Below are 19,448 nucleotides of genomic sequence, written 5' to 3'. Positions count from 1 at the left end.
CACCCCAACAACATGTCAGACACCCCAACTAAACACCATCACCCCAAAACTGTCAGACACCCCAACTAAACACCATCACCCCAACAAGATGTCAGACACCCCCACTAAACACCATCAGCACCAACAACACGTCAGACACCCCAACTAAACACCATCAGCCCCAACAACATGTCAGACACCCCAACTAAACACCATCAGCCCAACACTGTCAGACACCCCAACTAAACACCATCACCCCAACACTGTCAGACACCCAAACTAAACACCATCAGCCCAACAACATGTCAGACACCCCAACTAAACACCATCACCCCAACTGTCAGACACCCCAACTAAACACCACCAGCCCAAAACTGTCAGACACCCCAACTAAACACCTTAAGCCCTAACAACACAGCAGACACCCCAACTAAACACCATCAGCCCCAACAACACGTCAAACACCCCAACTAAACAACATCAGCCCCAACAACATGTCAGACACCCCAACAAAACACAATCAGCCCCAACAACACTGTCAGACACCCCAACTAAACACCATCAGCCCAACACTTTCAGACACCCCAACTAAACACCATCAGCCCCAACAACATGTCAGACACCCCAACTAAACTCCATCAGCCCCAACACTGTCAGACACCCCAACTAAACACCATCACCCCAAAAACATGTCAGACACCCCAACTAAACACCATTAGCCCCAACAACACGTCAGACACCCCAACTAAACACCATCACCCCAACACTGTCAGACACCCCAACTAAACACCATCAGCCCCAACATGTCAGACACCCCAACTAAACACCATCAGCCCCAACAACATGTCAGACACCCCAACTAAACACCATCACCCCAACAATGTCAGACACCCCAAATAAACACCATCACCCCAAAAACATGTCAGACACCCCAACTAAACACTATCAGCCCCAACAACATGTCAGACACCCCAACTAAACACCATCAGCCCCAACAACATGTCAGACATCCCAACTAAACACCATCACCCCAACACTGTCAGACACCCCAACTAAACACCATCACCCCAACACTGTCAGACACCCCAACTAAACACCATCACCCCAACACTGTCAGACACCCCAACTAAACACCATCACCCCAACACTGTCAGACACCCCAACTAAACACCATCACCCCAACACGTGAGACACCCCAACTGAACACCATCACCCCAACACCGTCAGACACCCCAACTGAACACCATCACCCCAACACTGTCAGACACCCCAACTAAACACCATGACCCCAACACTGTCAGACACCCCAACTGAACACCATCACCCCAACACCGTCAGACACCCCAACTGAACACCATCACCCCAACACTGTCAGACACCCCAACTAAACACCATGACCCCAACAACACGTCAGACACCCCAACTAAACACCATCACCCCAACACTGTCAGACACCCCAACTAAACACCATCACCCCAACACTGTCAGACACCCCAACTAAACACCATCACCCCAACACTGTCAGACACCCCAACTAAACACCATCACCCCAACACGTGAGACACCCCAACTGAACACCATCACCCCAACACCGTCAGACACCCCAACTGAACACCATCACCCCAACACTGTCAGACACCCCAACTAAACACCATGACCCCAACACTGTCAGACACCCCAACTAAACACCATCACCCCATCACTGTCAGACACCCCAACTAAACACCATCACCCCAACACTGTCAGACGCCCCAACTAAACACCATCACCCAAACAACATGTCAGACATCCCAACTAAACACCATCAGCCCCAACAACACGTCAGACACCCCAACTAAACACCATCAGCCCCAACAAAACGTCAGACACCCAAACTAAATACCATCAGCCCCAACAACATGTCAGACACCCCAACTAAACACCATCAGCCCCAACAACACGTCAGACACCCCAACTAAACACCATCAGCCCCAACAACACGGCAGACACCCCAACTAAACACCATCAGCCCCAAGAACATGTCAGACACCCCAACTAAAACCATCAGCCCCAACAACATGTCAGACACCCCAACTAAACACCATCAGCCCCAACAACACGTCAGACACCCCAACTAAACACCATCAGCCCCAACAACACGTCAGACACCCCAACTAAACACCATCACCCCCAACAACATGTCAGACAGGTCCTACCATGTCAGATAGGTCCTACCAAGAATTAAACTAGGATTGTAGGATTCAGAGTCCTGAGTGATAACCTTGACAGCACAGAACCCTGTAATTAATACTCTGTGAAGGGTTCAGATTTACTCTCCTAGGTTCTCCGGAAAAACAGAGAAAATATTTTCTGGCCATAAACGGTATCAACTGGGCTACCCTACCATGTAACAACTTGTAAGTCCACATATTTCCAACACGATTGATGTGATGAGGGTGAAAAAAAATCTGAAATATTTTCAGTTCATTGGGAGGCAGCAAGTTCTCAATTAACAAACCTACTAGGCACTCATAGTACGCATTTCCTGTAGGCTAGCCATTCATGTGTACCAAAGACTGCTCATCAACTCCCACCCACTTGTTTCTTTCACACACGACAATTTTAAAGTTGACAGGAGAGGAGTATGTCACTGCAAAATGGAGGTAGGTCCTACCGAGATTTGAACTCGGATCGCAGGATTCAGAGTCCTGAGTGCTAACCATTACACCATAGAACCCTGTACATAAATATTATTGAAGTGTTCAGATTTGCCTGTCATTTGTTCACCCAAATAACAGCAAGAGATTAGATTATTGGTAGGCCATGTGAATAATTCAGCACAAAATCGACGTAGGTCCTACCGAGATTTGAACTCGGATCGCAGGATTCAGAGTCCTGAGTGCTAACCATTACACCATAGAACCCTGTACATAAATATTATTGAAGTGTTCAGATTTTCCTGTCATTTGTTCACGCGATTAACAGCAAGAGTTGAGATTATTGGTAGGCCATGTGAATAATTCAGCACAAAAGCTGGGAAGGTTCTACCGAGATTTGAACTCGGATCCCTGGATTCAAAGTCGGGAGTGCTAACCATTACACCATAGAACCATACTCTTAACCAAATTTGGAATTTTACAGAAAAAAATGGACAGTCGTTCCTTCACGTGTTGCAAATACTTTCAACTGACAACAATATTTGGACAGCTATCTTCTAGTCCAAACAATATTTGGACAGCTATCTATCTGCCTGTGCCATTAAACCCCTACAACTCATCCAGAACGCCGCAGCCCGTCTGGTGTTCAACCTTCCCAAGTTCTCTCACGTCACCCCGCTCCTCCGCTCTCTCCACTGGCTTCCAGTTGAAGCTCGCATCCGCTACAAGACCATGGTGCTTGCCTACGGAGCTGTGAGGGGAACGGCACCTCCGTACCTTCAGGCTCTGATCAGGCCCTACACCCAAACAAGGGCACTGCGTTCATCCACCTCTGGCCTGCTCGCCTCCCTACCTCTGAGGAAGTACAGTTCCCGCTCAGCCCAGTCAAAACTGTTCGCTGCTCTGGCACCCCAATGGTGGAACAAACTCCCTCACGACGCCAGGACAGCGGAGTCAATCACCACCTTCCAGAGACACCTGAAACCCCACCTCTTTAAGGAATACCTAGGATAGGATAAAGTAATCCTTCTGACCCCCCCCCCCCCCTTAAAAGATTTAGATGCACTATTGTAAAGTGGCTGTTCCACTGGATATCATAAGGTGAATGCACCAATTTGTAAGTCGCTCTGGATAAGAGCGTCTGCTAAATGACTTAAATGTAATGTAAATGTACGTCAACAAGGAAGAATTATTCACATGGTAGGTCCGACCAAGACTTGAACTCAGATTGTAGGATTCAGAGTCCTGAGTGATAACCTTGACAGCACAGAACCCAGTAATCAATACTCTGTGATGGGTTCAGATTTACTCTCCTAGGTTCTCCGGAAAAACAGAGAAAATATTTTCTGGCCATAAACGGTATCAACTGGGCTACCCTACCATGTAACAACTTGTAAGTCCACATATTTCCAACACGATTGATGTGATGAGGGTGAAAAATATCTGAAATATTTTCGGTTCATTGGGAGGTAGCAAGTTCTCAATTAACAAACCTACTAGGCACTCATAGTATGCATTTCCTGTAGGCTAGCCATTCATGTGTACCAAAGGCTGCTCATCAACTCCCACCCACTTGTTTCTTTCACACAAGACAATTTTAAAGTTGACAGGAGAGGAGTATGTCACTGCAAAATCGAGGTAGTTCCTACCGAGATTTGAACTCGGATCGCAGGATTAAGAGTCCTGAGTGCTAACCATTACACCATAGAACCCTGTACATAAATATTATTGAAGTGTTCAGATTTGCCTGTCATTTGTTCACCCAAATAACAGCAAGAGATTAGATTATTGGTAGGCCATGTGAATAATTCAGCACAAAATCGACGTAGGTCCTACCGAGATTTGAACTCGGATCGCAGGATTCAGAGTCCTGAGTGCTAACCATTACACCATAGAACCCTACACATAAATATTATTGAAGTGTTCAGATTTTCCTGTCATTTGTTCACGCGATTAACAGAAATAGATGAGATTATTGGTAGGCCATGTGAATAATTCAACACAAAAGCTGGGAAGGTTCTACCGAGATTTGAACTCGGATCGCAGGATTCAGAGTCCTGAGTGCTAACCATTACACCATAGAACCCTGTACATAATTAATTTTGAAGTGTTCAGATTTTCCTGTCATTTGTTCACACGATTAACAGCAAGAGATGAGATTATTGGTAGGCCATGTGAATAATTCAACACAAAAGCTAAGAAGGTTCTACCGAGATTTGAACTCGGATCACTGGATTCAAAGTCCAGAGTGCTAACCATTACACCATAGAACCATATTCTTAACCAAAGTTGTAATTTTACAGAAATGAATGGACAGTCGTTCCTTCACGTGTTGCAAATACTTTCAACTGACAACAATATTTGGACAGCTGTCTTCTAGTTCAACAAGGAAGAATTATTCACATGGTAGGTCCGACCAAGACTTGAACTCAGATAGTAGGATTCAGAGTCCTGAGTGATAACCTTGACAGCATAGAACCCTGTACATAAATATTATTGAACTGTTCAGATTTTCCTGTCATTTGTTCACCCAAATAAGAGCAAGAGATTAGATTATTGGTAGGCCATGTGAATAATTCAGCACAAAATCAAGGTAGGTCCTACCGAGATTTGAACTTCACATGGTAGGTCCGACCAAGACTTGAACTCAGATTGTAGGATTCAGAGTCCTGAGTGATAACCTTGACAGCACAGAACCCAGTAATCAATACTCTGTGATGGGTTCAGATTTACTCTCCTAGGTTCTCCGGAAAAACAGAGAAAATATTTTCTGGCCGTAAACGGTATCAACTGGGCTACCCTACCATGTAACAACTTGTAAGTCCACATATTTCCAACACGATTGATGTGATTAGGTTGAAAAAAATCTGAAATATTTTCGGTTCATTGGGAGGTAGCAAGTTCTCAATTAACAAACCTACTAGACACTCATAGTATGCATTTCCTGTAGGCTAGCCATTCATGTGTACCAAAGACTACTCATCAACTCTCACCCACTTGTTTCTTTCACACACGACAATTTTAAAGTTGACAGGAGAGGAGTATGTCACTGCAAAATCGAGGTAGGTCCTACCGAGATTTGAACTGGGATCGCAGGATTCAGAGTCCTGAGTGCTAACCATTACACCATTGAATCCTGTACATAAATATTATTGAACTGTTCAGATTTTCCTGTCATTTGTTCACCCAAATAAGAGCAAGAGATTAGATTATTGGTAGGCCATGTGAATAATTCAGCACAAAATCAAGGTAGGTCCTACCGAGATTTGAACTCAGATCACTGGATTCAGAGTCCTGAGTGCTAACCATTACACCATAGAACACTGTACATAAATATTATTGAAGAGTTCAGATTTTCCTGTCATTTGTTCACCCGATTAACAGCAAGAGATGAGATTATTGGTAGGCCATGTGAATAATTCAACACAAAAGCTAGGAAGGTACTACCTAGATTTGAACTCGGATCGCTGGATTCAAAGTCCAGAGTGCTAACCATTACACCATAGAACCATATTCTTAACCAAATTTGTAATTTTAACAGAAAAGAATGGACAGACGTTCCTTCACGTGTTGCAAATACTTTCAACTGACAACAATATTTGGACAGCTGTCTTCTAGTTCAACAAGGAAGAATTATTCACATGGTAGGTCCGACCAAGACTTGAACTCAGATAGTAGGATTCAGAGTCCTGAGTGATAACCTTGACAGCACAGAACCCAGTAATCAATACTCTGTGATGGGTTCAGATTTACTCTCCTAGGTTCTCCGGAAAAACAGAGAAAATATTTTCTGGCCATAAACGGTATCAACTGGGCTACCCTACCATGTAACAACTTGTAAGTCCACATATTTCTAACACGATTGATGTGATTAGGGTGAAAAAAATCTGAAATATTTTCAGTTCATTGGGAAGTAGCAAGTTCTCAATTAACAAACCTACTAGGCACTCATAGTATGCATTTCCTGTAGGCTAGCCATTCATGTGTACCAAAGACTGCTCATCAACTCCCACCCACTTGTTTCTTTCACACACGACAACTTTAAAGTTGACAGGAGAGGAGTATGTCACTGCAAATTCAAGGTAGGTCCTACCGAGATTTGCACTCGGATCGCAGGATTCAGAGTCCTGAGTGCTAACCATTACACCATAGAACCCTGTAGATAAATGTTATTGAAGTGTTCAGATTTTCCTGTCATTTGTTCACCCGATTAACAGCAAGAGATGAGATTATTGGTAGGCCATGTGAATAATTCAGCACAATAGCTAGGAAGGTTCTACCTGGATTTGAACTCGGATCGCAGGAGTCAGAGTCCTGATTGCTAACCGTTACACCATAGAACCCTGTACATAAATATTGTTGAAGTGTTCAGATTTTCCTGTCATTTGTTCACCCGATTAACAGCTGGACTTGAGATTATTGGTAGGCCATGTGAATAATTCAGCACAAAAGCTAGAAAGGTTCTACCGAGATTTGAACTCAGATCGCAGGATTCAGAGTCCTGAGTGCTAACCATTACACCATAGAACCCTGTAGATAAATGTTATTGAAGTGTTCAGATTTTCCTGTCATTTGTTCACCCGATTAACAGCAAGAGATGAGATTATTGGTAGGCCATGTGAATAATTCAGCACAATAGCTAGGAAGGTTCTACCGGGATTTGAACTCGGATCGCAGGAGTCAGAGTCCTGATTGCTAACCGTTACACCATAGAACCCTGTACATAAATATTGTTGAAGTGTTCAGATTTTCCTGTCATTTGTTCACTCAAATAACAGCAAGAGAATAGATTATTGGTAGGCCATGTGAATAATTCAACAGAACATCAAGGTAGGTCCTGCCGAGATTTGAACTGGGATCGCAGGATTCAGAGTCCTGAGTGCTAACCATTTCACCATAGAACCCTGTACATAAATAATTTTGAAGTGTTCAGATTTTCCTGTCATTTGTTCACACGATTAACAGCAAGAGATGAGATTATTGGTAGGCCTTGTGAATAATTCAACACAAAAGCTAGGAAGGTTCTACTGAGATTTGAACTCGGATCACTGGATTCAAAGTCCAGAGTGCTAACCATTACACCATAGAACCATATTCTTAACCAAATTTGTAATTTTACAGAAAAGAATGGACAGACGTTCCTTCACGTGTTGCAAATACTTTCAACTGATAACAATATTTGGACAGCTATCTTCTAGTTCAACAAGGAAGAATTATTCACATGGTAGGTCCGACCAAGACTTGAACTCAGATTGTAGGATTCAGAGTCCTGAGTGATAACCTTGACAGCACAGAACCCTGTAATCAATACTCTGTGATGGGTTCAGATTTCTTCTCCTAGGTTCTCCGGAAAAACAGAGAAAATATTTTCTGGCCATAAACGGTATTAACTGGGCTACCCTACCATGTAACAACTTGTAAGTCCACATATTTCCAACACGATTGATGTGATGAGGGTGAAAAAAATCGGAAATATTTTCAATTCATTGGGAGGTAGCAAGTTCTCAATTAACAAACCTACTAGGCACTCATAGTATGCATTTCCTGTAGGCTAGCAATTCATGTGTACCAAAGACTGCTCATCAACTCCCACCCACTTGTTTCTTTCACACACGACAATTTTAAAGTTGACAGGAGAGGAGTATGTCACTGCAAATTCAAGGTAGGTCCTACCGAGATTTGCACTCGGATAGCAGGATTCAGAGTCCTGAGTGCTAACCATTACACCATAGAACCCTGTAGATAAATGTTATTGAAGTGTTCAGATTTTCCTGTCATTTGTTCACCCGATTAACAGCAAGAGATGAGATTATTGGTAGGCCATGTGAATAATTCAGCACAATAGCTAGGAAGGTTCTACCTGGATTTGAACTCGGATCGCAGGAGTCAGAGTCCTGATTGCTAACCGTTACACCATAGAACCCTGTACATAAATATTGTTGAAGTTTTCAGATTTTCCTGTCATTTGTTCACCCGATTAACAGCTGGACTTGAGATTATTGGTAGGCCATGTGAATAATTCAGCACAAAAGCTAGAAAGGTTCTACCGAGATTTGAACTCGGATCGCAGGATTCAGAGTCCTGAGTGCTAACCATTACACCATAGAACCCTGTAGATAAATGTTATTGAAGTGTTCAGATTTTCCTGTCATTTGTTCACCCGATTAACAGCAAGAGATGAGATTATTGGTAGGCCATGTGAATAATTCAGCACAATAGCTAGGAAGGTTCTACCGGGATTTGAACTCGGATCGCAGGAGTCAGAGTCCTGATTGCTAACCGTTACACCATAGAACCCTGTACATAAATATTGTTGAAGTGTTCCGATTTTCCTATCATTTGTTCACCCGATTAACAGCTGGACATGAGATTATTGGTAGGCCATGTGAATAATTCAGCACAAAAGCTAGAAAGGTTCTACCGAGATTTGAACTCGGATCACTGGATTCAAAGTCCAGAGTGCTAACCATTACACCATAGAACCATATTTTTAATCAAATTTGGAATTTTACAGAAAAAAATGGACAGTCGTTCCTTCACGTGTTGCAAATACTTTCAACTGACAACAATATTTGGATAGCTATCTTCTAGTTCAACAAGGAAGAATTATTCACATGGTAGGTCCGACCAAGACTTGAACTCAGATTGTAGGATTCAGAGTCCTGAGTGATAACCTTGACAGCACACAACCCTGTAATCAATACTCTGTGATGGGTTCAGATTTACTCTCCTAGGTTCTCCGGAAAAACAGAGCAAATATTTTCTGGCCATAAACGGTATCAACTGGGCTACCCTACCATGCAACAACTTGTAAGTCCACATATTTCCAACACGATTGATGTGATGAGGGTGAAAAAAATCTGAAATATTTTCGATTCATTGGGACGTAGCAAGTTCTCAATTAACAAACCTACTAGGCACTCATAGTATGCATTTCCTGTAGGCTAGCCATTCATGTGTACCAAAGACTGCTCATCAACTCCCACCCACTTGTTTCTTTCACACACGACAATTTTAAAGTTGACAGGAGAGGAGTATGTCACTGCAAAATCAAGGTAGGTCCTACTGAGATTTGAACTCGGATTGAAGGAATCAGAGTCCTGAGTGCTAACCATTACACCATAGAACGCTGTACATAAATGTTATTGAAGTGTTCAGATTTTCCTGTCATTTGTTCACCCGATTATCAGCAAGAGATGAGATTATTGGTAGGCCATGTGAATAATTCAGCACAAAAGCTAGGAAGGTTCTACCGAGATTTGAACTCGGATCGCAGGATTCAGAGTCCTGAGTGCACACCATTACACCATAGAACCCTGTACATAAATATTGTTGAAGTGTTCAGATTTTCCTGTCATTTTTTCACCCGATTAACAGCTGGAGTTGAGATTATTGGTAGACCATGTGAAAAATTCAGCACAAAAGCTAGGAAGGTTCTACCGAGATTTGAAATCAGATCACTGGATTCAAAGTCCAGAGTGGTAACCATTACACCATAGAACCATATTCTTAACCAAATTTGGAATTTTACAGAAAAAAATGGACAGTCGTTCCTTCACGTGTTGCAAATACTTTCAACTGACAACAATATTTGGACAACTATCTTCTAGTTCAACAAGGAAGAATTATTCACATGGTAGGTCCGACCAAGACTTGAACTCAGATTGTAGGATTCAGAGTCCTGAGTGATAACCTTGACAGCACAGAACCCTGTAATCAATACTCTGTGATGGGTTCAGATTTGCTCTCCTAGGTTCTCCGGAAAAACAGAGAAAATATTTTCTGGCCATAAACGGTATCAACTGGGCTACCCTACCATGTAACAACTTGTAAGTCCACATATTTCCAACACGATTGATGTGATGAGGGTGAAAGAAATCTGAAATATTTTCAATTCATTGGGAGGTAGCAAGTTCTCAATTAACAAACCTACTAGGCACTCATAGTATGCATTTCCTGTAGGCTAGCCATTCATGTGTACCAAAGACTGCTCATCAACTCCCACCCACTTGTTTCTTTCACACACGACAATTTTAAAGTTGACAGGAGAGGAGTATGTCACTGCAAAATCAAGGTAGGTTCGACTGAGATTTGAACTCGGATCGCAGGATTCAGAGTCCTGAGTGCTAACCAATACACCATAGAACCCTGTACATAAATATTATTGAAGTGTTCAGATTTTCCTGTCATTTGTTCACCCGATTAACAGCAAGAGATGAGATTATTGGTAGGCCATGTGAATAATTCAGCACAAAAGCTAGGAAGGTTCTACCGAGATTTGAAATCGGATCGCAGGATTCAGAGTCCTGAGTGCTAACCATTACACCATAGAACCCTGTACATAAATATTATTGAAGTGTTCAGATTTTCCTGTCATTTGTTCACCCGATTAACAGCAAGAGATTAGATTATTGGGAGGCCACGTGAATAATTCAGCACAAAAGCTAGGAAGGTTCTACCGAGATTTGAAATCGGATCGCAGGATTCAGAGTCCTGAGTGCTAACCATTACATCATAGAACCCTGTACATAAATATTATTGAAGTGTTCAGATTTTCCTGTCATTTGTTCACCCGATTAACAGCAAGAGATTAGATTATTGGGAGGCCATGTGAATAATTCAGCACAAAAGCTAGGAAGGTTCTACTGAGATTTGAACTCGGATCACTGGATTCAAAGTCCAGAGTGCTAACCATTACACCATAGAACCATATTCTTAACCAAATTTGGAATTTTACAGAAAAAAATGGACAGTCGTTCCTTCACGTGTTGCAAATGCTTTCAACTGACAACAATATTTGGACAGCTATCTTCTAGTTCAACAAGGAAGAATTATTCACATGGTAGGTCCGACCAAGACTTGAACTCAGATTGTAGGATTCAGAGTCCTGAGTGATAACCTTGACAGCACAGAACCCAGTAATCAATACTCTGTGATGGGTTCAGATTTGCTCTCCTAGGTTCTCCGGAAAAACAGAGAAAATATTTTCTGGCCATAAAAGGTATCAACTGGGCTACCCTACCATGTAACAACTTGTAAGTCCACATATTTCCAACACGATTGATGTGATGAGGGTGAAAAAAATCTGAAATATTTTCAGTTCATTGGGATGTAGCAAGTTCTCAATTAACAAACCTACTAGGCACTCGTAGTATGCATTTCCTGTAGGCTAGCCATTCATGTGTACCAAAGACTGCTCATCAACTCCCACCCACTTGTTTCTTTCACACGCGACAATTTTAAAGTTGACAGGAGAGGAGTATGTCACTGCAAACTCAAGGTAGGTCCGACTGAGATTTGAACTCGGATCGCAGGATTCAGAGTCCTGAGTGCTAACCATTACACCATAGAACCCTGTACATAAATATTATTGAAGTGTTCAGATTTTCCTGTCATTTGTTCACCCGATTAACAGCAAGAGATGAGATTATTGGTAGGCCATTGTGAATAATTCAGCACAAAAGCTAAGAAGGTTCTACCGAGATTTGAACTCGGATCGCAAGATTCAGAGTCCTGAGTGCCAGCCATTACACCATAGAACCCTGTACTTAAATATTATTGAAGTGTTCAGATTTTCCTGTCATTTGTTCACCCGATTAACAGCAAGAGATTAGATTATTGGGAGGCCATGTGAATAATTCAGCACAAAAGCTAGGAAGGTTCTACCGAGATTTGAACTCGGATCACTGGATTCAAAGTCCAGAGTGCTAAACATTACACCATAGAACCATATTCTTAACCAAATTTGGAATTTTACAGAAAAAAATGGACAGTCGTTCCTTCACGTGTTGCAAATGCTTTCAACTGACAACAATATTTGGACAGCTATCTTCTAGTTCAACAAGGAAGAATTATTCACATGGTAGGTCCGACCAAGACTTGAACTCAGATAGTAGGATTCAGAGTCCTGAGTGATAACCTTGACAGCACAGAACCCTGTAATCAATACTCTGTGATGGGTTCAGATTTGCTCTCCTAGGTTCTCCGGAAAAACAGAGAAAATATTTTCTGGTCATAAAAGGTATCAACTGGGCTACCCTACCATGTAACAACTTGTAAGTCCACATATTTCCAACACGATTGATGTGATGAGGGTGAAAAAAATCTGAAATATTTTCGGTTCATTGAGAGGTAGCAAGTTCTCAATTAACAAACCTACTAGGCACTCATAGTATGCATTTCCTGTAGGCTAGCCATTCATGTGTACAAAAGACTGCTCATCAACTCCCACCCACTTGTTTCTTTCACACAGGACAATTTTAAAGTTGACAGGAGAGGAGTATGTCACTGCAAAATCAAGATAGGTCCTACCGAGATTTGAACTCGGATCGTAGGATTCAGAGTCCTGAGTGCTAACCATTACACCATAGAACACTGTACATTAATGTTATTGAAGTGTCCAGATTTTCCTGTCATTTGTTCACCCGATTAACAGCAAGAGATGAGATTATTGGTAGGCCATGTGAATAATTCAGCACAAAAGCTAGGAAGGTTCTACTGAGATTTGAACTCAAATCGCAGGATTCAGAGTCCTGAGTGCTAACCATTACACCATAGAACCCTGTACATACATTTTATTGAAGATTTCAGATTTTCCTGTCATTTGATCACCCGATTAACAGCAAGAGATGAGATTATTGGTAGGCCATGTGAATAATTCAGCACAAAAGCTAGGAAGGTTCTACCGAGATTTGAACTCGGATCACTGGATTCAAAGTCCAGAGTGCTAACCATTACACCATAGAACCATATTTTAAAACACATTTTGAATTTTACAGAAAAAAATGGACAGTCGTTCCTTCACGTGTTGCAAATACTTTCAACTGACAACAATATTTGGACAGCTATCTTCTAGTTCAACAAGGAAGAATTATTCACATGGTAGGTCCGACCAAGACTTGAACTCAGATTGTAGGATTCAGAGTCCTGAGTGATAACCTTGACAGCACAGAACCCTGTAATCAATACTCTGTGATGGGTTCAGATTTGCTCTCCTAGGTTCTCCGGAAAAACTGAGAAAATATTTTCTGGCCATAAAAGGTATCAACTGGGCTACCCTACCATGTAACAACTTGTAAGTCCACATATTTCCAACACGATTGATGTGATGAGGGTGAAAAAAATCTGAAATATTTTCGGTTCATTGAGAGGTAGCAAGTTCTCAATTAACAAACCTACTAGGCACTCATAGTATGCATTTCCTGTAGGCTAGCCATTCATGTGTACAAAAGACTGCTCATCAACTCCCACCCACTTGTTTCTTTCACACAGGACAATTTTAAAGTTGACAGGAGAGGAGTATGTCACTGCAAAATCAAGATAGGTCCTACCGAGATTTGAACTCGGATCGTAGGATTCAGAGTCCTGAGTGCTAACCATTACACCATAGAACATTGTACATTAATGTTATTGAAGTGTCCAGATTTTCCTGTCATTTGTTCACCCGATTAACAGCAAGAGATGAGATTATTGGTAGGCCATGTGAATAATTCAAAACAAAAGCTAGGAAGGTTCTACTGAGATTTGAACTCAAATCGCAGGATTCAGAGTCCTGAGTGCTAACCATTACACCATAGAACCTGGACATACAGTTTATTGAAGTGTTCAGATTTTCCTGTCATTTGTTCACCCGATTAACAGCAAGAGATGAGATTATTGGTAGGCCATGTGAATAATTCAGCACAAAAGCTAGGAAGGTTCTACCGAGATTTGTACTCGGATCACTGGATTCAAAGTCCAGAATGCTAACCATTACACCATAGAACCATATTTTAAAACACATTTTGAATTTTACAGAAAAAAATGGACAGTCGTTCCTTCACGTGTTGCAAATACTTTCAACTGACAACAATATTTGGACAGCTATCTTCTAGTTCAACAAGGAAGAATTATTCACATGGTAGGTCCGACCAAGACTTGAACTCAGATTGTAGGATTCAGAGTCCTGAGTGATAACCTTGACAGCACAGAACCCTGTAATCAATACTCTGTGATGGGTTCAGATTTGCTCTCCTAGGTTCTCCGGAAAAACTGAGAAAATATTTTCTGGCCATAAAATGTATCAACTGGGCTACCCTACCATGTAACAACTTGTAAGTCCACATATTTCCAACATGATTGATGTGATGAGGGTGAAAAAAATCTGAAATTTTTTCGGTTCATTGAGAGGTAGCAAGTTCTCAATTAACAAACCTACTAGGCACTCATAGTATGCATTTCCTGTAGGCTAGCCATTCATGTGTACCAAAGACTGCTCATCAACTCCCACCCACTTGTTTCGTTCACACAAGACAATTTTAAAGTTGACAGGAGAGGAGTATGTCACTGCAAAATCAAGGTAGGTCCTACCGAGATTTGAACTCGGATCGCAGGATTCAGAGTCCTGAGTGCTAACCATTACACCATAGAACACTGTACATAAATGTTATTGAAGTGTTCAGATTTTCCTGTCATTTGTTCACCCGATTAACAGCAAGAGATGAGATTATTGGTAGGCCATATGAATAATTCAGCACAAAAGCTAGGAAGGTTCTACCGAGATTTGAAATCGGATCGCAGGATTCAGAGTCCTGAGTGCTAACCATTACACCATAGAACCCTGTACATAAATATTATTGAAGTGTTCAGATTTTCCTGTCATTTGTTCACCCGATTAACAGCAAGAGATTAGATTATTGGGAGGCCATGTGAATAATTCAGCACAAAAGCTAGGAAGGTTCTACCGAGATTTGAACTCGGATCACTGGATTCAAAGTCCAGAGTGCTAACCATTACACCATAGAACCATATTCTTAACCAAATTTGGAATTTTACAGAAAAAAATGGACAGTCGTTCCTTCACGTGTTGCAAATACTTTCAACTGACAACAATATTTGGACAGCTATCTTCTAGTTCAACAAGGAAGAATTATTCACATGGTAGGTCCGACCAAGACTTGAACTCAGATTGTAGGATTCAGAGTCCTGAGTGATAACCTTGACAGCACAGAACCCAGTAATCAATACTCTGTGATGGGTTCAGATTTGCTCTCCTAGGTTCTCCGGAAAAACAGAGAAAATATTTTCTGGCCATAAAAGGTATCAACTGGGCTACCCTACCATGTAACAACTTGTAAGTCCACATATTTCCAACACGATTGATGTGATGAGGGTGAAAAAATCTGAAATATTTTCGGTTCATTGAGAGGTAGCAAGTTCTCAATTAACAAACCTACTAGGCACTCATAGTATGCATTTCCTGTAGGCTAGCCATTCATGTGTACAAAAGACTGCTCATCAACTCCCACCCACTTGTTTCTTTCACACAGGACAATTTTAAAGTTGACAGGAGAGGAGTATGTCACTGCAAAATCAAGATAGGTCCTACCGAGATTTGAACTCGGATCGCAGGATTCAGAGTCCTGAGTGCTAACCATTACACCGTAAAACACTGTACATTAACGTTATTGAAGTGTCCAGATTTTCCTGTCATTTGTTTACCCGATTAACAGCAAGAGATGAGATTATTGGTAGGCCATGTGAATAATTCAGCACAAAATCTAGGAAGGTTCTACTTAGATTTGAACTCAAGTCGCAGGATTTAGAGTCCTGAGTGCTAACCATTACACCATAGAACCCTGTACATACATTTTATTGAAGTGTTCAGATTTTCCTGTCATTTGTTCACCCGATTAACAGCAAGAGATGAGATTATTGGTAGGCAATGTGAATAATTCAGCATGAATGCTAGGAAGGTTCTACCGAGATTTGAACTCAAATCGCAGTATTCAGAGTCCTGAGTGCTAACCATTACACCATAGAACCCTGTACATAAATATTATTGAAGTGTTCAGATTTTCCTGTCATTTGTTCACCCGATTAACAGCAAGAGATGAGATTATTGGTAGGCCATGTGAATAATTCAGCACAAAAGCTAGGAAGGTTCTACCGAGATTTGAACTCGGATCACTGGATTCAAAGTCCAGAGTGCTAACCATTACACCATAGAACCATATTTTAAAACACATTTTGAATTTTACAGAAAAAAATGGACAGTCGTTCCTTCACGTGTTGCAAATACTTTCAACTGACAACAATATTTGGACAGCTATCTTCTAGTTCAACAAGGAAGAATTATTCACATGGTAGGTCCGACCAAGTCTTGAACTCAGATTGTAGGATTCAGAGTCCTGAGTGATAACCTTGACAGCACAGAACCCAGTAATCAATACTCTGTGATGGGTTCAGATTTGCTCTCCTAGGTTCTCCGGAAAAACAGAGAAAATATTTTCTGGCCATAAAAGGTATCAACTGGGCTACCCTACCATGTAACAACTTGTAAGTCCACATATTTCCAACACGATTGATGTGATGAGGGTAAAAAAAATCTGAAATATTTTCAGTTCATTGGGATGTAGCAAGTTCTCAATTAACAAACCTACTAGGCACTCATAGTATGCATTTCCTGTAGGCTAGGCATTCATGTGTACCAAAGACTGCTCATCAACTCCCACCCACTTGTTTCTTTCACACACGACAATTTTAAAGTTGACAGGAGAGGAGTATGTCACTGCAAACTCAAGGTAGGTCCGACTGAGATTTGAACTCGGATCGCAGGATTCAGAGTCCTGAGTGCTAACCATTACACCATAGAACCCTGTACATAAATATTATTGAAGTGTTCAGATTTTCCTGTCATTTGTTCACCCGATTAACAGCAAGAGATGAGATTATTGGTAGGCCATTGTGAATAATTCAGCACAAAAGCTAAGAAGGTTCTACCGAGATTTGAACTCGGATCGCAGGATTCAGAGTCCTGAGTGCCAGCCATTACACCATAGAACCCTGTACTTAAATATTATTGAAGTGTTCAGATTTTCCTGTCATTTGTTCACCCGATTAACAGCAAGAGATTAGATTATTGGGAGGCCATGTGAATAATTCAGCACAAAAGCTAGGAAGGTTCTACCGAGATTTGAACTCGGATCACTGGATTCAAAGTCCAGAGTGCTAACCATTACACCATAAAAACATATTCTTAACCAAATTTGGAATTTTACAGAAAAAAATGGACAGTCGTTCCTTCACGTGTTGCAAATGCTTTCAACTGACAACAATATTTGGACAGCTATCTTCTAGTTCAACAAGGAAGAATTATTCACATGGTAGGTCCGACCAAGACTTGAACTCAGATTGTAGGATTCAGAGTCCTGAGTGATAACCTTGACAGCACAGAACCCTGTAATCAATACTCTGTGATGGGTTCAGATTTGCTCTCCTAGGTTCTCCGGAAAAACAGAGAAAATATTTTCTGGTCATAAAAGGTATCAACTGGGCTACCCTACCATGTAACAACTTGTAAGTCCACATATTTCCAACACGATTGATGTGATGAGGGTGAAAAAAATCTGAAATATTTTCGGTTCATTGAGAGGTAGCAAGTTCTCAATTAACAAACCTACTAGGCACTCATAGTATGCATTTCCTGTAGGCTAGCCATTCATGTGTACAAAAGACTGCTCATCAACTCCCACCCACTTGTTTCTTTCACACAGGACAATTTTAAAGTTGACAGGAGAGGAGTATGTCACTGCAAAATCAAGATAGGTCCTACCGAGATTTGAACTCGGATCGCAGGATTCAGAGTCCTGAGTGCTCACCATTACACCATAAAACACTGTACATTAACGTTATTGAAGTGTCCAGATTTTCCTGTCATTTGTTCACCCGATTAACAGCAAGAGATGAGATTATTGGTAGGCCATGTGAATAATTCAGCACAAAAGCTAGGAAGGTTCTACTGAGATTTGAACTCAAATCGCAGGATTCAGAGTCCTGAGTGCTAACCATTACACCATAGAACCCTGTACATACATTTTATTGAAGTGTTCAGATTTTCCTGTCATTTGTTCACCCGATTAACAGCAAGAGATGAGATTATTGGTAGGCCATGTGAATAATTCAGCATGAATGCTAGGAAGGTCCTACCGAGATTTGAACTCAAATCGCAGTATTCAGAGTCCTGAGTGCTAACCATTACACCATAGAACCCTGTACATAAATATTATTGAAGTGTTCAGATTTTCCTGTCATTTGTTCACCCGATTAACAGCAAGAGATGAGATTATTGGTAGGCCATGTGAATAATTCAGCACAAAAGCTAGGAAGGTTCTACCGAGATTTGAACTCGGATCACTGGATTCAAAGTCCAGAGTGCTAACCATTACACCATAGAACCATATTTTAAAACACATTTTGAATTTTACAGAAAAAAATGGACAGTCGTTCCTTCACGTGTTGCAAATACTTTCAACTGACTACAATATTTGGACAGCTATCTTCTAGTTCAACAAGGAAGAATTATTCACATGGTAGGTCCGACCAAGACTTGAACTCAGATTGTAGGATTCAGAGTCCTGAGTGATAACCTTGACAGCACAGAACCCTGTAATCAATACTCTGTGATGGGTTCAGATTTGCTCTCCTAGGTTCTCCGGAAAAACTGAGAAAATATTTTCTGGCCATAAAAGGTATCAACTGGGCTACCCTACCATGTAACAACTTGTAAGTCCACATATTTCCAACATGATTGATGTGATGAGGGTGAAAAAAATCTGAATTTTTTTCGGTTCATTGAGAGGTAGCATGTTCTCAATTAACAAACCTACTAGGCACTCATAGTATGCATTTCCTGTAGGCTAGCCATTCATGTGCACCAAAGACTGCTCATCAACTCCCACCCACTTGTTTCTTTCACACACGACAATTTTAAAGTTGACAGGAGAGGAGTATGTCACTGCAAAATCAAGGTAGGTCCTACCGAGATTTGAACTCGGATTGCAGGATTCAGAGTCC

General features: G+C 41.3%; 24 non-coding genes across 24 annotated transcripts; all 24 read right to left on the bottom strand.

Moving 5' to 3' along the window:
• Nucleotides 1-2,623: 2,623 nt before the first annotated feature.
• Nucleotides 2,624-2,695, bottom strand: trnaq-cug (transfer RNA glutamine (anticodon CUG)). Its single transcript has one exon. It is a non-coding gene; the product is annotated as a tRNA-Gln (tRNA).
• Nucleotides 2,696-2,810: 115 nt separating this feature from the next.
• trnaq-cug (transfer RNA glutamine (anticodon CUG)) lies at nt 2,811-2,882 on the bottom strand. The gene has a single exon. It is a non-coding gene; the product is annotated as a tRNA-Gln (tRNA).
• A 115-nt stretch (nt 2,883-2,997) lies between these two features.
• Nucleotides 2,998-3,069, bottom strand: trnaq-uug (transfer RNA glutamine (anticodon UUG)). Its single transcript has one exon. It is a non-coding gene; the product is annotated as a tRNA-Gln (tRNA).
• A 1,373-nt stretch (nt 3,070-4,442) lies between these two features.
• Nucleotides 4,443-4,514, bottom strand: trnaq-cug (transfer RNA glutamine (anticodon CUG)). Its single transcript has one exon. It is a non-coding gene; the product is annotated as a tRNA-Gln (tRNA).
• Nucleotides 4,515-4,629: 115 nt separating this feature from the next.
• Nucleotides 4,630-4,701, bottom strand: trnaq-cug (transfer RNA glutamine (anticodon CUG)). Its single transcript has one exon. It is a non-coding gene; the product is annotated as a tRNA-Gln (tRNA).
• A 115-nt stretch (nt 4,702-4,816) lies between these two features.
• On the bottom strand, nt 4,817-4,888 carry trnaq-uug (transfer RNA glutamine (anticodon UUG)). Its single transcript has one exon. It is a non-coding gene; the product is annotated as a tRNA-Gln (tRNA).
• Nucleotides 4,889-7,073: 2,185 nt separating this feature from the next.
• On the bottom strand, nt 7,074-7,145 carry trnaq-cug (transfer RNA glutamine (anticodon CUG)). The gene has a single exon. It is a non-coding gene; the product is annotated as a tRNA-Gln (tRNA).
• A 489-nt stretch (nt 7,146-7,634) lies between these two features.
• Nucleotides 7,635-7,706, bottom strand: trnaq-uug (transfer RNA glutamine (anticodon UUG)). The gene has a single exon. It is a non-coding gene; the product is annotated as a tRNA-Gln (tRNA).
• Nucleotides 7,707-8,653: 947 nt separating this feature from the next.
• Nucleotides 8,654-8,725, bottom strand: trnaq-cug (transfer RNA glutamine (anticodon CUG)). The gene has a single exon. It is a non-coding gene; the product is annotated as a tRNA-Gln (tRNA).
• Nucleotides 8,726-9,027: 302 nt separating this feature from the next.
• trnaq-uug (transfer RNA glutamine (anticodon UUG)) lies at nt 9,028-9,099 on the bottom strand. Its single transcript has one exon. It is a non-coding gene; the product is annotated as a tRNA-Gln (tRNA).
• Nucleotides 9,100-9,859: 760 nt separating this feature from the next.
• Nucleotides 9,860-9,931, bottom strand: trnaq-cug (transfer RNA glutamine (anticodon CUG)). Its single transcript has one exon. It is a non-coding gene; the product is annotated as a tRNA-Gln (tRNA).
• A 947-nt stretch (nt 9,932-10,878) lies between these two features.
• trnaq-cug (transfer RNA glutamine (anticodon CUG)) lies at nt 10,879-10,950 on the bottom strand. Its single transcript has one exon. It is a non-coding gene; the product is annotated as a tRNA-Gln (tRNA).
• A 302-nt stretch (nt 10,951-11,252) lies between these two features.
• On the bottom strand, nt 11,253-11,324 carry trnaq-uug (transfer RNA glutamine (anticodon UUG)). Its single transcript has one exon. It is a non-coding gene; the product is annotated as a tRNA-Gln (tRNA).
• A 948-nt stretch (nt 11,325-12,272) lies between these two features.
• trnaq-uug (transfer RNA glutamine (anticodon UUG)) lies at nt 12,273-12,344 on the bottom strand. Its single transcript has one exon. It is a non-coding gene; the product is annotated as a tRNA-Gln (tRNA).
• A 760-nt stretch (nt 12,345-13,104) lies between these two features.
• Nucleotides 13,105-13,176, bottom strand: trnaq-cug (transfer RNA glutamine (anticodon CUG)). Its single transcript has one exon. It is a non-coding gene; the product is annotated as a tRNA-Gln (tRNA).
• Nucleotides 13,177-13,291: 115 nt separating this feature from the next.
• trnaq-uug (transfer RNA glutamine (anticodon UUG)) lies at nt 13,292-13,363 on the bottom strand. Its single transcript has one exon. It is a non-coding gene; the product is annotated as a tRNA-Gln (tRNA).
• A 760-nt stretch (nt 13,364-14,123) lies between these two features.
• trnaq-cug (transfer RNA glutamine (anticodon CUG)) lies at nt 14,124-14,195 on the bottom strand. The gene has a single exon. It is a non-coding gene; the product is annotated as a tRNA-Gln (tRNA).
• A 114-nt stretch (nt 14,196-14,309) lies between these two features.
• On the bottom strand, nt 14,310-14,381 carry trnaq-uug (transfer RNA glutamine (anticodon UUG)). Its single transcript has one exon. It is a non-coding gene; the product is annotated as a tRNA-Gln (tRNA).
• Nucleotides 14,382-15,141: 760 nt separating this feature from the next.
• Nucleotides 15,142-15,213, bottom strand: trnaq-cug (transfer RNA glutamine (anticodon CUG)). Its single transcript has one exon. It is a non-coding gene; the product is annotated as a tRNA-Gln (tRNA).
• A 115-nt stretch (nt 15,214-15,328) lies between these two features.
• trnaq-uug (transfer RNA glutamine (anticodon UUG)) lies at nt 15,329-15,400 on the bottom strand. The gene has a single exon. It is a non-coding gene; the product is annotated as a tRNA-Gln (tRNA).
• Nucleotides 15,401-16,533: 1,133 nt separating this feature from the next.
• trnaq-uug (transfer RNA glutamine (anticodon UUG)) lies at nt 16,534-16,605 on the bottom strand. The gene has a single exon. It is a non-coding gene; the product is annotated as a tRNA-Gln (tRNA).
• Nucleotides 16,606-17,553: 948 nt separating this feature from the next.
• On the bottom strand, nt 17,554-17,625 carry trnaq-uug (transfer RNA glutamine (anticodon UUG)). Its single transcript has one exon. It is a non-coding gene; the product is annotated as a tRNA-Gln (tRNA).
• A 760-nt stretch (nt 17,626-18,385) lies between these two features.
• Nucleotides 18,386-18,457, bottom strand: trnaq-cug (transfer RNA glutamine (anticodon CUG)). Its single transcript has one exon. It is a non-coding gene; the product is annotated as a tRNA-Gln (tRNA).
• A 302-nt stretch (nt 18,458-18,759) lies between these two features.
• trnaq-uug (transfer RNA glutamine (anticodon UUG)) lies at nt 18,760-18,831 on the bottom strand. Its single transcript has one exon. It is a non-coding gene; the product is annotated as a tRNA-Gln (tRNA).
• Nucleotides 18,832-19,448: the final 617 nt, after the last annotated feature.

Source organism: Salvelinus fontinalis, chromosome 5 (assembly GCF_029448725.1).
Source record: "Salvelinus fontinalis isolate EN_2023a chromosome 5, ASM2944872v1, whole genome shotgun sequence".
Classification (NCBI taxonomy): Eukaryota; Metazoa; Chordata; class Actinopteri; order Salmoniformes; family Salmonidae; genus Salvelinus; species Salvelinus fontinalis.
Note: the sequence above shows the minus strand (reverse complement) of the source record. Positions and strands in the feature narration are given on the sequence as shown.